At 45.6% G+C, this 17,352-nt stretch overlaps 1 protein-coding gene across 6 annotated transcripts in view; it reads left to right on the top strand.

The window, feature by feature from the left end:
• ACAP3 (ArfGAP with coiled-coil, ankyrin repeat and PH domains 3) overlaps positions 1-17,352 on the top strand; it is a 129,982-nt gene that overhangs the window by 89,356 nt on the left and 23,274 nt on the right. The gene's annotated exons all lie outside the window — the stretch shown is intronic.

Raw genomic sequence — 17,352 nt, forward strand, 5'->3', positions numbered from 1 at the left:
TGGGTTTTGCAGCTTAGTTTGATTGGATTGAATGCAGCTGAATTTTAATACCATACACAACCCGAGGACAAGGGTGGTGCTGTTTTTACAAGAAAGTAGATGATCTTTTATTTTTTTAAACCCTGGCTAACCTTTTTAACTAAGGGCCCTTTTACACGGAAAGATTATCTGACGGATTATCTGCCAAAGATTTGAAGCCAAAGCCAGGAATGGACTATAAACAGAGATCAGGTAATAAAGGAAAGCCTGAGATTTCTCCTCTTTTCAAATCCATTCCTGGTTTTGGCTTCAACTCTTTGGCAGATAATCTGTCAGATAATCTTTCCGTGTAAAAGGGCCCTAAGTGTCACCTAACAGGAGATATGAAAGTAGGTTTTCTAAGGGTGCGTTTACACAGACAGATTTATCTGACAGATTTTGGAAGCCAAAGCCAGGAATGGATTTGAAAAGAGGATAGATCCCAGTCTTTCCTTTATGACCTGATCCCTGTTTATAGTCTGTTCCTGGTTTGGGCTTCAAAGATCTGTCAGATAAATCTGTCTGTGTAAACGCACCATAAATGAGCTAAACAGCCTATAATACCAGATACAGCTCATGGATAAGATGGTTATTAACTTTTATGGTATTTTCCCTGCACAATGGTATTTTCCCTGCACTTCTATCAGACAATGATCAGCTGCTGGCAGGAGGATCACTACCCAAGATGCAGTTTTTTTTTTTTTTTTAATTCTTTTTTATTATTTTCAAGAATTTTCGAAATACAAATACAAATAGGGCGAATCAAACACTTCGCCACTCACAGTATAACAAAAGATACAACATTTTTAACCGTGTGTATGGGAGTAGATTCACGGCCGGAAAAGGAAGCCTAGACTTAAGCAATCCAGCCGGACCGCTGACTTGTTGCCTTCTAGAGAAGTCAACACGTTTCTCATTACAAAGGTGTAACTGTATACAGCTAATTAGAACTCTACCCTCCCCCCTTCCTCCCCCCCCCCCCCCCCCCCCCCGTGCTCACGTCCAATTTATATAACTACGCGCCAGCTACATTATCCAAAGGCATCATAACCTCCTCACACTTTCAGCCTTCCTAGAGTGCCTGCCACATCCCTCCTCATGTACCACCTTGTGCTCTGGAAGGGCGTCATGATATAAACAATTTCCTCTCTGGACAAAAAGGAAAGGATAAACGTCTTCCATTTTTTAAAGAACCCCTTTGCCAGTTTGTCCTTAGATCTCAGCACCTCCATTTGGTCCCAGATCATATACTTCTTAACTTGATCTACTACGTCCGTAGAAGTGGGCATTGATTGCACCAGCCACCGTGCAAGAAGGCATCTTTTTGCGACCAATACAAATACATGGGTCAGTCTGGTGACCTCCCCGTCCCCCGGCGACACATGTAGGACCAAAAAGGAAGGGTCTAAGGAGAGGGAGATACGGAGCTTCTCCCTTAGCAGATCCTTGAGAGATAGCCAGAAACGCCTCGTGAACGGACAGGTGACCAGACCATGTAGTAAGTCAGTGCCCCTCTCTGCGCAGTTTGGACAGGCTTCTATTCTTTCTGGATGGGTAACGGTTTTTGGAAAGGAAAATCCATAGGTTGCGTGGTGCATTATTTTAAATTGGGTTTCCCTCCAGACCTCCCCAACTATCGCTTTGCGCACTGAAGCCCACCCTTCCAAGATAAGTTCACTCAGATCCGTCCTGGGGAACCTGGATTCCCAATAAGAGAAGATGCCCTGTGCGAACCTCTTAGAAGATACCATCCTGAGGTTCCAGTAGATACGAGATAGTGAGTGGATATGATTCTCAGTTTGGACCAGATCCTGAGTGAAATTAGCCTGATATAGTGAGGATACGTTAGCCAGCCTGGCTTTTAAAAACCCCATGATCTGATTGTACAGCAAGAAATGTCCAGGCCCTACTCCGTATTTGTCCCTCACTTCCGTGAAGGACATGTACCTGTGTTCAGTGGGATGAAGCAGCTGCTGGACCGTTAGTATTCCTTTGTCCTTCCATACTGTATGAAATGAATTTAGTACCGCTTCGTGCAGTTCTGGGTGTGACCACAAGGGCATCATCCGACCAATCAGAAAGGGCAGACCCATCCCCCTAAGACATGACCTCCAGGCCATGATAGAGTCCCTGAGCAAGAGACTCTGTTTGATCGATCTTGGGACTGCAGATAATTTAGTGAACAGGACAGCCCGCAGTGACCAGGGCGCTGCCGCTGCAGCCTCCAACTCCACATTAGAGTAAGGCCCCTCACCCCTCATCCAGTCCACCCCATGGCGCAGCAAACATGCTAAATTATAAGAACGCACATCTGGGAAATTGAGGCCTCCCTGATCTCGGAATAGCATCAATTTCTTCAGTGATATGCGAGGGCGTCTCCCCCTCCAGATGAATTTTACAAAGGCAGAATTTAGTCTAGTTATGTCTGTATGTCTCAACAGGATAGGCAAGGTCTGCATCGGATAGAGCAGCCTGGAAAATGCAAGCATTTTGAGAAGGTGACTTCTAGCCATGATAGGTAGTGGAAGTGTCCGCCATTTGTCCATATCATGTAGGATGGACTGGATGAGGGGGGGGGTAATTGAGGTGGTAAAGTTGCCCCGGTTGGGGACTAATTAGGATGCCCAAGTACTTAAAATGGGACCGCGTAACCGTCACGGGGATATCAAAACAGCCTCTTTGGCCTTTTGAAAGGTCCAGCAGGATACTCTTACTCACATTGACACGGAACCCCGAGCAAGTCCCAAAATCGACCAAGCAGTCAAATACAGTTTTCAGATCCCTATGAGGGCGTTCTAGAAAAAGCAACAGATCATCCGCGAAAAGGGCGAGTTTAACAGGAATGCCCCCCACCTTGATGCCACTTATGCCATTATGCTGTGCCAAGGCCCTAGACAGCGGCTCCAGGGCTATATTGAACAGCAGTGGTGACAGGGGGCATCCCTGTCTCGTCCCCCTCTCCAGGGTAAAAAAAGAAGAGAGAAAACCTGGTGTACTGATTCTCGCCACTGGCGAGGCATAGAGAACCCTTAAATAGGTCATAAACTCCCCCCTGAAGCCCATTTTGTCCATAACTGCCCACACCCACTCCCACCGTACATTATCAAAAGCTTTTTCAGCATCAATAGACAATATAGCGGGGGAGGGGTGTGAGTCAGGGTGTAAATGGACCTCATCCAGGACGCTGATAACCTTGCGCAGATTAGACACTGCCGATCTACCCTGCACAAATCCTGCCTGGACAGGGGATATGATATGAGGAAGCAGGGTGGCTAACCGATCAGCCATTATTTTGGAAACAATCTTGAGGTCTATATTAATTAAAGAAATGGGCCTATATCCCCCAGGAGAGGCAAGATCCTTTCCTGGTTTAGGTAACACTTTAATGTAGGCAGTGTTCATATCCCGGGATATAGAGGACCCCTGCAGATAGGAATTGTAAAGCGTCTTAAGGGCCGGACCCACCTCACCAGCCAGCAATTTATAAAAGTCTCCGGTGTAGCCATCTGGGCCCGGAGCTTTGTTTGGCTTAAGAGATTTTATTGTCCTACTGATCTCCTCCAGTGTAATATCAGCATTTAACAATGCCCTATCACTATCCGTGATGTATGGCATCACGTTGTCTGCCAGCCAATCACGTTCCGAGCTCCTTCCAGTCTGGGTGTCAGAATATAATGAGGCATAAAAGTCTTTCAGGATCATATTAATCTTGGCCGGATGCGTGTGAGCTACTCCAGAGGCGTCTTTGAGAGCGTGTATGTGATGGGTAGGGAATTTACCCTTGGCCAACCTTGCCAGAAGCCGCCCTGGTTTATTCCCATAGCGGAACAGAGTGGCTTCAAAGTGCGACCTATTAATGTTCTCTCTCCTCTCCATCCAGCCTTCGTATGCCGCCCGGGTCGTCTGCCACTTCTCCCTATTCGTCGTGGTAGGAGAGGAGAGAAAAGCAGCATACGCCAGTCTAAGCTTAGAGCTAAGATCAGTTATGTGGTCATTCGTCTTGCGCCTAAGACCCTGAACATACGAAAGAATGCGGCCCCTAAGTACGGATTTTGCCGCATCCCAGTATAACTGGGGGGATGTTACATGCTCAGCGTTAGTAGATTGGTAATCCAACCACCACCCTTTTAAAATATCCTGGAAATTCTCATCTCTAGCGATACCATAGGGGAAACGCCAGATGTAGTCCGTCCCCCTAGGGATCATGTCATGAAGGTGTAGAAGCACTGGGGCATGATCTGATATAACTAAATCTTCTATCCTGACTTCCTTCACTCGCGGAAGAAGGGACTGAGACGCGAAGAGGTAGTCAATCCTGGACCAAGAGTTGTGTGGAAAAGAAAAGTGAGTATATTCTCGAGAGTCAGGATTGGCTAACCTCCACACGTCCACCATTGCCGCCGCCCCCGCCCACCCCGGGAGAGCCTGATCCCTGGACCTCGGAGGTATGCTCACAGGTCCTTGTGACTTCCTATCCTCCGCATGGCACATTGCCGCGTTGAAATCGCCCCCAATGATCTTGTTACACACCTGTTCCTGCAAGACGGTGTCTGTCAGGGTAGCAAAGAATCTAGCATTGGCCTCCGAAGGGGCGTAAACATTCATTAGCAGGAGATCCTCAGTAGCGGTTCTAATGTGAAGTTTGCAGATCCTACCCTCAGGATCCGACCAAGATTGACATATCTCGTACCTGAAAGCTTTATGAACAAGAATCAGCACTCCAGCTTTGTGAGCAACTGAAGGAGAACCGTAGACCTCACCTACCCAGGATTTTTTCATCCGGAAGAAGTCCTCCTCCGGCAAATGGGTCTCCTGCAGGAAGACAATATCGGGGGAGAACCTCTTCAGGTGACGCAATATCATATTCCTTTTGTGAGGGGACCTGAGGCCCTTGACATTCCATGTCACCAATCTAACCATAATTAGAAGGAAAAATAGGCATTAGGCACAAGTACAGAACAAATTCCCTCATTGGACGTGAGCACCCCACCCTATCCCACCCATGAACAGCATAACTCCCAAAAAATAACACCCATAATTCGGAAACTGAAACACAACTTGCCTCGGCTAGCGAGAACATGGTCAGACACAAGTATGACCCAACATAGGCCATGACATGGAGTGCTAGACTGCACTCTGATGCCATCCTCTTGGCCTCTGGACCTCTCTTCTTCCCATGAGGGCAACCCAATCTACCCAACCTACGAACCATAATATACACCTAACTTCCGGTAGCGACTCCCACTATACTGTTAAAGTAAGAATAAAAAAAAGGGGGGGGGGGGCGGCATAAGGCCAGAGAGGGTAAGGGAACCCCAGCGGGGGCAGGGCAGAAGAGAGAGGAGAGAGAAGAAAAGAGAAAAAAAAAAAAAAAAAAAAAAAAAAAAAAGGGGGGGATAAGCGAATACTAATAAAAGTATATACTCGTATAGGGAAAGAGGAGGAGATAGGGATGAAGGGAGGGAGAGAGGGGGAAGGGAAGGGGAGGGAAAGGGGAGGAGTAGAGGGGGAAAAGGAGGGTGGAATGGGTGAGAGTGGGGTGGGAGGGAGAAGGAAAGGGGAAGGGAGGGGTGAGAATAAGGGAAGGGGAAGGGAGGAGGGGAGAGGGCGGAAGAGAGGGAGAAAGAAAGGAAGTAGAGGGAGGGAGGGGGAGAAAGAAGAGGGGGGAGAGGGAGGAGAGGGAAGGATGAGAGGGATGGGGGGGGAGGGAAGAGAGAGAGAGGGAGGGTAGGGAGGAAGGGGGGGGGGGGGAAGTGAGGAAGGGAGAAGGAAAGGAAGGAGAGCAAGGGAGGAGGAGAGGAAGGGGAAGAGGGGGGAGGGAGAAAGGGAAAAGACCGGGAAGGGAGTAACAAGAAGTGTAGGGTACGTGGTGCAGTTACTCAAGTAAAAGACAACCCCATCATGGAGTTGTGAACCTAAACTGCCACCTGAGTATCATAGTCCAGCCCTAGCATCTATGTAAGTCACACGCCTCCATCTTCATCGATTCCATGAGCCAAGTCAACGCGGCGAGTCCTCTTCTCCCGTGGGGGGGCCGACCACACCGAAAGACTAGGTGAGACCGAAGGAGGCGGAGGGCTTCGCGCCCTAGATGAAAGCCTCTGCAGAGACAGATCCTTCTGGGGTCCCCATCTAGGTGATCTGTCTGGGGAGTCGTCAGGTTCACGGTTCAAAATGTCTTTTAGTCCTTCCGCAGCCTCCTCAGCGGTAGTATAAGAAGACACAGAGCCATCTGTATGGAAAATTCTTAGTGTTGCTGGATACATCAGAGCGAAGCGAACTTGTCGCCTAAATAAAGCCGTGCAGATAGGGGAGAGGATCTTCCTCCTTCTAGAAACTTCAGCAGAGAAGTCACCAAAGATAAGCAATTTATGTCCATCCAGCTCCAGGCCCTCCCTTCTGTTTTTAAAGGCCCTTTGTATGGCGACTTTGTCAGTGAAGTCTAAGTATTTTACGATGACCTGCCTGGGCCGTGCTCTGGCTTGTAGACCTTGTGGTACTCCCGCATCCAGATTCACCCGCGGGTCGGGTCCCAATCTGTGCGCCCGCTCAACTTTGCAGGGCCCTGGAAGATTCAGCAACGCCGGGATGGTCTGCTCACATATGCGGGTCAGCTCCCGTTGGCGGAAGGATTCCGGGAGGCCTACTATGCGGAGATTGTTCCTCCTGGAGCGATTCTCCAGGTCCTCCAGTTTGTCCCACAGCCTCTTGTTATCGTTTTCCAGGCCCACTATGCGAGCATCCCTGGCATCCTCTGCGTCCTCAAGCCTCTGCACCCTTTCCTCCGCCAATGTTATTCTCCCGCCATGCGCCGCCACAGTGGCCTGCAGCTGTGTAAGAGTGTTAGTGACTGCGGTTGTGACCGAGTCCTGCAACCCAGGCGCTATTCTTTTTGCAACCTCCGCAGCCAAGGCTGCATAGTCTATGAGCATAGGGTCAGTATCCTCCTCTCCCCCTGAGTAGTCCCGCTCTGACCTGCCTGGTGACTGAGTCCTGGAGGAGACCGGTGACGCCGCCATGTTGGCGTCCGCGCCCTCCGTCCTGCGCTGCTTGCCGCGTCCCTTAGGCTTAGTTGCCGTGCCCCTCTTCTGCACATACCGATCCATCGGCGTGTTCTGGTGTGCTATTCCCTCTCAGGGAGGTGATCAGCAGTCTTGCGGGTGTTCGGGGCCGTTATCTGTGGGAGCGCTTGCCGGAGCCGAGGCGAAGTGCGGCTTTACCTCATGGCGCCGGAACCGGAAGTCCCAAGATGCAGTTTTTATTAAAGTGGTAGTTCAGCAAAAAATGTTTTCTTTCAAATTGACTGGTGCCAAAAAATGCAAGAGATTTGTAATTTACTTCTTAAAAAAAAAATCTTCCAGTACTTATCAACTGCTGTATGTCCTGCAGGAAGTGGGTTATTCTCTCCAGTCTGACACAGTGCTCTCTGCTGCCACCTCTGTCCATGACAGGAACTGTCCAGAGCAGTAGCAAATCTACATAGAAAAGCTCTCCTGCTCCCCCTGACTGGAAAGCATACACCACTTCCTGCAGGACATACAGCAGCTGATAAGTATGGAAGACTTAAAAATTTTTAATTGAAGTAAATTACAAATTTCTGGCACTTTTTAATTTTTTTTTTACTGAACTACCCCTTTAACCAGAATAGCTGCTCTTATGGCTTCTAGATGTATGCCCAGGGGTCATCCACCGCAGAAACATTAGATCATCCGCCTGCCGAAAGTGCTGGGATCTGCAATCTTATGTATAGAGATGGATGCGGCATAACAAGTCTGTATAAACTGCAGCATTGGCGCAGCGCTTGTGGTGACGAGGCTTATAATGTACTTTTGTTGGGAACACGGCCAACGATAACATCATGCTCGGCTTTGTCTCTTGTTCTTTGTCCCTATAGTCCTCACATTTTAGCGTTTTGAACATGAAAAACGTTATCCCTTTACATCTTCCTGTCGTCCATGATAGCTGATCTCACCCACAAGTGCTTGTTACTGTGCCGCACAGGAATGAGAAGCGACATTTGGTGAGCGGGGCCGTCCCTGCTGCCTTTGGCTCCTGAAGTTCTAGTATTCCCGGAGCAGACGTTCATCAATAGGAGGTCAGGGATCAATGTGGACATGTCATTAACCTAAAGAAAACCTCATCACCAGCAGCAGGGCCACCAGGCATGTCAGAGATTTACTGCTCTTCTCTTCAATTATCCATTGTCACTGGAGCCTGTAGTATGGCTGGGAAGAAATCATTGTTTTGGCATAAAATAGTAATGAAAAAAAAAGTGCAAGACTGGAATAGTTCTTCAGCTCCAGGGATTAGTTGTAAAACCTCAGTCTTTTTCATATCAAAACAATTTGAGGTGTTATATGTATAAAAATACAAATGAAGTGCCGACGCATTTCAGACTCCTAAGAGTTCTTATTCATGGCTTGACCATACACAGAATAAGCTTGTCAGGTCTAAATAAAAAGAAAAAATATCATTGGAAGGTGTTGCCTGTTCTTTATTCTTCTTTAGATCAGACAGACTTAGGGTATGTTTACACTGAGCAAATGTGGCGTAATCCCGTCTGCCTCAGTGTGACACTCTTTCTCTATGGGAGGGCTCGCGCACCTCTGCACACTGAGGCAGGTGGGATTCTCCACCACGGAATTCCGCCACATTTACTCAGTGTGCACATACCATTATTCTGTGTATGTTCAAGCTGTGAATAAGAACTTATATAAGTTTGAAATGCGTCAGCGCGTCATTTGTATCTTTTTATATATTGATGTGGCTTGTTTTGTTATGCACTAGAGATGAGCGAGGACTAAAGTGCTGGAATGCTTGTTACTTGAGTGGAGTATTTTCTGATGCTTGAGTGCTCAACTCGAGTAATGAACCCCATTAAAGTCAATGGGAGACTTGGGTAATTTTTTAGGGGCCTCCTATTCGTCAAGAGGGAGGGTGTCTGGTGCACCTGAAAACCTCAGAAAGTGATGGAAACAGCATGGAAATGGAGCTGGCACAGCAGGGGGAGCATGCATGGATGCATTTAAGACTTCCAGGTCGCTGTATTAAAAGAACTTGTGGATGAGAGGGGGCGATGTTGTAAACCAGCCGGGGCTGCAGGACTACATAAGAGCTGTGCCCAGAACCAAAATATTAGTGCCAGGTCAGGGGCCACAAAACTCCTCCTGCAACACCTGGCATTACTCCTGCAACACCTCCTGGCATTACTCCTGCAACACCTCCTGGTTATACTCCTGCAACACCTCCTGGTTATACCCCTGCCACACCTTCAGGTATAAGAGCCCAGTGTAATAGAGAAAACAATCATCGCCTAATTGTTTCTTTAGGCCCAAACCTAAAATCATCAGCCGCCGACCACGCATCGCTACATGTAATAGCGGTTTGCGGCTGGCTGACGATTCTACAAACAGTATACATTACCCATTCACACTCCAGGGCTCCTCCTGCGCTGCAGCTTCAGAGCAGCCCGTCTGAGCTGGCAGACTACTCAGCCAATCACTGTCTGGGACCGGGGAGGAAGCAGAGCGCAGCAGGAGCCCATACTGTTTGGGCAAGGGCTGCAGGGACATCAGTAATGATGTCCATGCAGCCCTTGCTAAACAATTATTGGGCCATTTAATAGACCCAGTAAACTAGCACCAATCTAGCAGATCGGCGCTCGTTTACAATATTTATCGGGCCCCCTTCAGCCCGTGTAATAGGACCCTTACTCTTACAACACCTCCTGGCATTATTCTTACAATGCCTCCTGGTAATACTTGTGAACACCTCCTGGCTGTGGCATAGCAGGATGTGCCAGCCCATTCCATGCATGTTTATTGGCTAATTGAATCCAAAAACACGCAGGAAGGAGACTATCATACTTAAGCACCATGCGGTACTTGGTCAATATCGATTACTTTTGAGTATCCCGATACTCAAGCTCTAATATGCACTAATTAATTTTTAACTAGTACTGGAAATCTCTTCTAGTCTTGCACCTTTAAAAATAAAGTCCTGGAACTAGACTGTTTTTTAATTATATACAGGGTGGTCCAAAAGTAGGTAGACAGTATGTGTAATAGGGTCATAAACAAGGGGAGATTTATCAAACTGGTGTAAAAAGAAACTGGCTCAGTTGCCCCTAGCAACCAATCAGATTCCACCTTTCATTCCTCACAGACTCTTTGGAAAATGAAAGGTGGAATCTGATTGGTTGCTAGGGGCAACTGAGCCAGTTTCACTTTACACCATGTTTGATAAATCTCCCCCTGTTCATAATCCTATTACACATCCTAACACCCTGTATGTGTATGTATATATACATATATATATAATCTCTCTCTCTCTCTCTCTCTCTCTCTCTCTCTCTCTCTCTCTCTCTCTCTCTCTCTCTCTCTCTCTCTCTCTCTCTCTCTCTCTCTATATATATATATATATATATATATATATATATATATATATATATATATCTCTATATCGTTATAGCTTCTCGTCATGTATCATGTATTTGTACAGGTACAGTATTATAAGACTTTCTGGATAATCGGATGATATATTAAAGGAATTTTACAGCAGAGATCCATGTAGGATATTACATTTTAGTGTACCTCTTAGGGTGTGTTCAGACATGGCAGAATCGCTGCAGCTTTCCGCAGTTCGCAGGTTAGGCTGGGTTCACACTACGTTTTTGCAATCTGTTTTTTGCTAAAAAAACGGATTGAAAGAACAGGTACATGTGTGTGCATCTGTTTTGTTCCGTTTTTCCCTTGAATACCATTATAAAGTAAAACGGATCACAGTGGATCTGTTTTGTTTTTTTAATGTAAACAAAAACGTAGTCAATCCCATTTTTGTGTCCATTAAAAAAACGGATCCGTTTTTTTTATAATGGAATTCAATGGAAAAACTGATCAAAACAGATGCACACACATGCATCCGTTTTTTGCAAAAAACTGATTGCAAAAACGTAGTGTGAAACCAGCCTTACTGTTACGCTTTTGGATTGTATTGGCTTTCCAGCTAGTTCTGCTGAGGATTTAGTGCCGACTTTCTCCATTCCTCTAGTCTGTGCAGTAAAATCTGCATTGTCGCCCGGCCGTCATAGTGCCCACAATCCCATGCATCTCTATAGACTGCGGTATCACTGTATGATGGCAGCTACATTCCCCAGGCTATGTATACCATTCCTTCTTCTCATGTATCACCCTCCACTCAGGAAAACAGAAGGTATTGGGGATGGCAGTAAAAGGTGGCTATAAGCATCCGCAATCCGATACTCTGCCTATTCCCACTTGCTGAAATAGTAGTAGTGATGAAAAGGTTAAAGCATGGCTGGTGTCAGAGAGGAGGGGAAGACAGATGGGCCTCTCTCCTTAACACCCTTGGCGTGTGCTTCTTGAGCCTATCAGCATTGCTCCTTTCAGATGAGAATGGATGGAGCTCCTTTGTGATTTGAACAGAGCATAAAGGGGGAGTGGTGCCTTTAAATTTGTTCCAAGGGTGAGAAAACATTGTTAGCATTACCTCTATGGCCCGGGGAGTAAGTCAATAAACATGCATTGTCCTCGGCTTTCATCCTTCTCCTTTCTTTTGCTGCCCAACAAGTGACAGCTGTATGCTAATGCCCCCCCTCCTGCCCTGTGCCGGAGCTGGTGGACTCCAACACTTCATCATCTGCAGACACGAGTACCTGGTCAGGGACCATGGCAGTCCTGTCCGCTCCTTAGCTGCATCTCCGAAAAACCTCAAGACTGACAGACCTAGGATGGCTCCTTAGTATTCAGGGCACGTAACCATGAAGAAGTGACCACTGTCGCTACATGGATTTCTAGTCTAGTCTGACTGTCAGGGAACACATCCGCCGCTGCCGACACCACCACCACCACCGCCGCTGCTGCTGCTACTGAAAAAATGAAGATATTCGGCCGGCTGGAGTATTTGCTGGTAAGTAATAGGTAATGCTTATTTTATACAAAAGCCAAGGTTTCTGCTTGGGTAGTGGTACTCCGTTATAGGATTGGGCATGGGTACTTGTACTTTTATATGGGATTAAACATTCTGGTACTTCTGTGGAGCATTGGTCTTTGGCACTGATACTTCTTTACAGGATTGGGCATGGGTACTTGTACTTCTCTCTAGGATTAAGCATTCAGTAAGATATCTGAAACCTCTCTATAGGATTAGTCTAGAGACTGGTACCATTCTGTAGGATTGGTACCTCTGTATAAGATTGGGCATGGGTATTGGTACTTGGCATTACATATTGCATAAGATTACTGGCACTTCTATATAGGATTGGGCATGGGTACTTATATTTCTATATTGTGTTAATGACTGTGTACAATTACTGGTACTTCTGTATAGGATTGGTCTTGGGTGCCGGTAATTATGTATAGAATTGGGCACGACATAAGATTACTGGCACTTCTATGTAGAATTGGGCATTGATACCTATATGTCTATATAGTGGTAATCATTTCATATAATTACTGGTACTTCTGTATAGGATTGGTCTTGGGTGCTGGTACTTATGTATAGAATTGGGCACAACATAAGATTACTGGCACTTCTGTATAAGATTGGTCTTGGATATTGGATACTATAGGAATGGGCATGGGCAGTGATACTTCTGTATGGGATTAGGCATGGGTACTGATACTTCTGTATAGGATTGGGCATGGGTACTGGTATTTCAATGTAGGAGTTGGTCAGTCCTTAACATTACTGGCACTTCTACATAGGAATGGGTTATTATATATGGCATCTAGAACTATCAGGTCCCATCATATAAGAAGAGGTAATTCTCGAAGGGAACTGTCATTTCATATCCGAATATCCGAATCCCATAAAAGATTACTATTTTGGGATTTTATATACAAACTATTATTGTGTTTTAGTATTATTGGATTATATATGGAAATTGTACTACTATATAGGAACCATTGATTCTATATGGCAACTAGAGCTTAGATTTCATGATTTTATATGAGAGATGGTACTGCTTTATAGTCATTGTTGGTGCCATATGCAAAATGATTCATCAAAAATAATATTGGGGACTAATGTTTCTATATGGGAAATGATATAAGCAAATGGTAGAACTATAAAGTAATTTAAATTGGTGCTACTGTATAGGAAACAATCAGTGCTTGCTGGGATTTGTAGTGTTGCTACAAGAAGCGAGTTTAGTGTCACTACTATGGGTGAACCAGTGATATCATTCCTCCTTGTACATCTCATCGCTTTGGCTTAATAATTCATTGTCGTTGAGCATTTTTCAATACTTGGCAACTTTCCCTTTATGAAGAATTTTTTTTCCTCCGTCCTGTCCGATGGCATAAATTAGCACATTTCCCATGAGGGGACTCGGAAGGAAACTGTTGCCGTATTGTGTGGCCTCTCCGGCATTGAACGTGTTGCCAAAGAAACCATTGTGATGTCACAGATGGGAGACAGCGCATTACAGAAAGTGAAGGCATGAGTGGTTAACCCCGTAGTGGACACCCAGTCACATACTGATTTAACCCCTTCACTATGATTGAAATCAACCTATAACATTATTATACATTTCCATAGTGTATAGACTTAGATTATTTTCATCAATATGTATTTATTTGCATTTAACCTGAATTCCTTGATCAGCCGTTACGTCTTGCACATCTATCTTTTCTGTGAGTAGCCTGGCAACCATTGACTTGTCTTGTGTGAAGGCCATTTGGCGTGCCTGGTCAGCTTATTGCACTCTTGTTATCTCAGCACTCCACTATAAGTGCTCTGATAATGTTGGCAGCTCACAGCTACAATAACATTCTGTTTAACCCTTTAGAAGGCAGCAGGGTCAATGCTGTACTATAGTTCTGTCTCAAATTTTACTTTGTTGTGCAAAGAGAAGGTCCAGGTTACACGTATGATCAGAGTCCTAATGGTATAGCAGTAATGCCATATAATCACATTTTAAAGTTTCCAGTGGACATGGATTACTATAGACGGGCTATCCACACTGGACAATCCTGTTGGAAATGTAACTTTTCCCCTAGGAATCAGCAGAGGAAACCTGATACTAAGTGTTCAGTTTCTCTGCAGCACTCCCAGAGGGGTAATTAAGCATTACACATTCTCATTAGACTTAAAGGGGTTATCCAGCGCTACACAAAAATCGCCACTTTCTTCCAGAGACAGCCCCTCTCTTGTCTCTAGTTTGGGTGGGGTTTTGTAACTCATTTCCATTGAAGTGAATGGAGCTTAATTGCAAACCACACCTAAACTGGAGACAAGAGTCACGCTGTCTCTGGAAGAAAGTGGCCATGTTTTTGTAGTGCTGGATAACCCCTTTAAAGGGAAACTCAGCAGGTTAGACAAAGCCAAGGAGGAAGGTATGAGTCTTAGGGCCCTATTCCACCGGATGATTATCGTTTGCATAATCGTTAACGATTAACGATCTCAAACGACTGCTATTGCGAAAGACCTGAAAACGTTCAGTCATTTCCATGGAGCGATAATCGTTACTTATGATCGTAATTGCGATCCAGTGGAATAGGGCCCTTACCTTCCTCCGCAGCAGCGGTCTTGCGCTGTTAGTTGGGGTAATCTAGAGCACAGTTACGAGTACTGCTGCCTCATCTGGCCCACCCCTTCTAATGATAATCAATGAAGGGGTGGGCTGGATGACGTGGCAGTGCTCCTAAGGGTGCCCTGGGGTGGAGTTTACCCAGACTAACAGAGCTAGACCGATGCCGAGGAGGAAGGTAAGACACATACCTTCCTCCTCAGCGTCCTGGGTGCTATAGGGCTATCAGCAAGTTGGATTTGACTATTACCTATATTAAAAAGCAGGTACAAAGGCTATCTTCATTCTCCCGAAAGCATAACCAGCACCTATAAGATGTTAATGGAATATGGCCCCGTTCACACTGAGCAAGAACGGCGGAAGTCCCGTCGTGCTCAGTGTCCTGCTTTGAGTGAATAAGAGGGTGCGCGCTCCTCCGCTGCCGCCGCTCTCCGCTGTGACATGCCATTTCTTTGAGCGGAGAGGGGAGAAAGCGGATGCGTGCGCCCTCTCATTCACTCAAAGCAGGACACTGAGCATGGCGGGATTCTGTGGCGGAGCTGTCCGCCATTCTTGCTCAGTGTGAACGGGGCCTTCACCTCTAAATTCCTCAGATAGTAATACCCTTTTAAGTTTTATTGCAGCTCTTGAGATTGGCTTAATCTAACAATGTGGCCTTCAGGCTAGCAAAGGTTGTGCATCCCTGATTTACATCGATTTCCATTGATTTCAATTGTCTCCATGTAATAGTTCAGTGCACAAGGAAAAATGAACATTCACCGAGTGGTTCCCAATGCAATAACAAATCATTGTGGTGGGCTTCCACAGCAGAATATCCCTCCATCAGCAAGTCACTGGGAATGATGTTAATAAATGGACAATCCATTGTCACCCGATCCGCCATTATTAAGGTCTGCTTGAACCGGACACATATAGGGGGAGATTTATCAAACATGGTGTAAAGTAAAATAAGCTAAGTTGCTCCTAGCAACCAATCAGATTCCACTTTTCATTTTCCAAAAAATTCTGTGAGGAATGAAAATTGGAGTCTGATTGGTTGCTAGGGGCAACTGAGCCAGTTTCACTTTACGCCATGTTTGATAAATCTCCCCCATAGTCTTTATTCAGAACACATGAACGATTGAGCTGAACCGGCACGTATATGGAGGGATCAAGAGAAGGCTGTTTTTTTGGCTGATGGCTATCCCCAGTGTACAGGAACCTGTAGGCCCCTTTCACATCAGGTCTCGGGGGTCTTGAGAACTCAGTGTATCGGAAACTTTATTGTGTGATGAATAAGGACACGGAAAAGTTGACTTATAACTGTAAGCCTAACTATGCTGCGTGTCGGCCATGTCCTGGGAGCTGGAGGAGGATGATAAATGTCACGTTTATCATATACTATCATTTATAGTAAGGTCTTTTACATGGCGACATTTGGTTCCTGAACTATCATCCCCTTGGATCTGACAGAATGGTCACAGAGTGAAGGACTGAGAGGCTTGAGGTGAATACTAAGCGGCTCTGATGATGGCGGCCGATGCTGCTATAGTCGACAATTGATAACTGCAAATGCCAACCATGGGGACCGGCCAACCATCTGATGTGTATGGCACTCCTGGGAAAGCTGTTGTGGTGACTGCTGTCCGTTATTTATAATTATCCTAGGTAATTTATTCCTGTCATAATACAACTTATTCTTTTATGTGTCAATAAATGACAAAATGGCCGCATGTGCGACGACCTGTTCAGACACTGAAGGAGCGAGCCATTGCAGCCAATCAGGTCACTGCTTACATTTTGGTCACTATGAGGCATTAGTGGAGACCAATGAGATTCCAACTTTCATTTTCTAGAGCCTGATTTGTTGCTATGGGCAACTGATCTGCTTCCAAGTTTTGATAAATTTCCACCATTTTGTCCCAATGTGGAGACAGCCATTGAGAATTTAGCTTTTTATTTTTCCAGGATCCATAGCTAGTGAATAATTGTAAATTATATGAAGCTCAATGTTATTCTGCATTGTCTTTAATTACTATTGTCGAAGCCTTAATGGAGGGGGTAGGCAACCGTGGCTCTCCAGCTGTTGCAAAACTACAACTACAAAATTTTAGCTTTGGCTGTCCAGGCATGATGGGAGTTTTAGTTTTACAACAGCTGGAAAGCCAAGGTTCCTACCTCTGCCCTAATGAATATGGTTTACAAAATGGCGGAATAGTGATAAGTACTGAAACCACATGTGCCATGTTATAACAAATTAAAGGGAATCTGCTGATTGACATTTGATTGCCTATACACAGCATGAATAGATAACTGCCAATCAGCAGCTGGTGGGCGGAGTTTGCTGCTGCTCATAAATATCCAGGACTACAGAGCATATAGAGAGGACTACTTATTGTCCATGTTGTTTTTTTAGGAAAATATGTCCAAAACAGCTTTACAGAACAATGAAAGTGAAACGTCATTCTGTTCATCTTCTCTTTAATGATGGGTAATGATAGCAGTGGAAGGGTCTATTTACGGTGTATTCACACATGGTGACTTGCGACATGGGACCCATGACAGCCGATGTTCATTCATCCAATGGCTATCTTTCCCAGTTTATCCAAACACATGAATATTTGGCTTAACTGAGCATTCATGTGTTCTGAACGGAGAAAGTGTTAGCCACTGCCAGACATGTCTGGCAGTGGTTTACTTTTCCAAGAACAAAAAGACCAGTTGAACTCTAGCATGTCTGATCCTTCGTTCAGTCAGACCCCCCCAAACACATTAGTCAGTCAGCTCTTGCCACTGAAATTAGA

The sequence above is a fragment of the Dendropsophus ebraccatus genome, chromosome 12, assembly GCF_027789765.1.
Source record: "Dendropsophus ebraccatus isolate aDenEbr1 chromosome 12, aDenEbr1.pat, whole genome shotgun sequence".
NCBI lineage: Eukaryota > Metazoa > Chordata > Amphibia > Anura > Hylidae > Dendropsophus > Dendropsophus ebraccatus.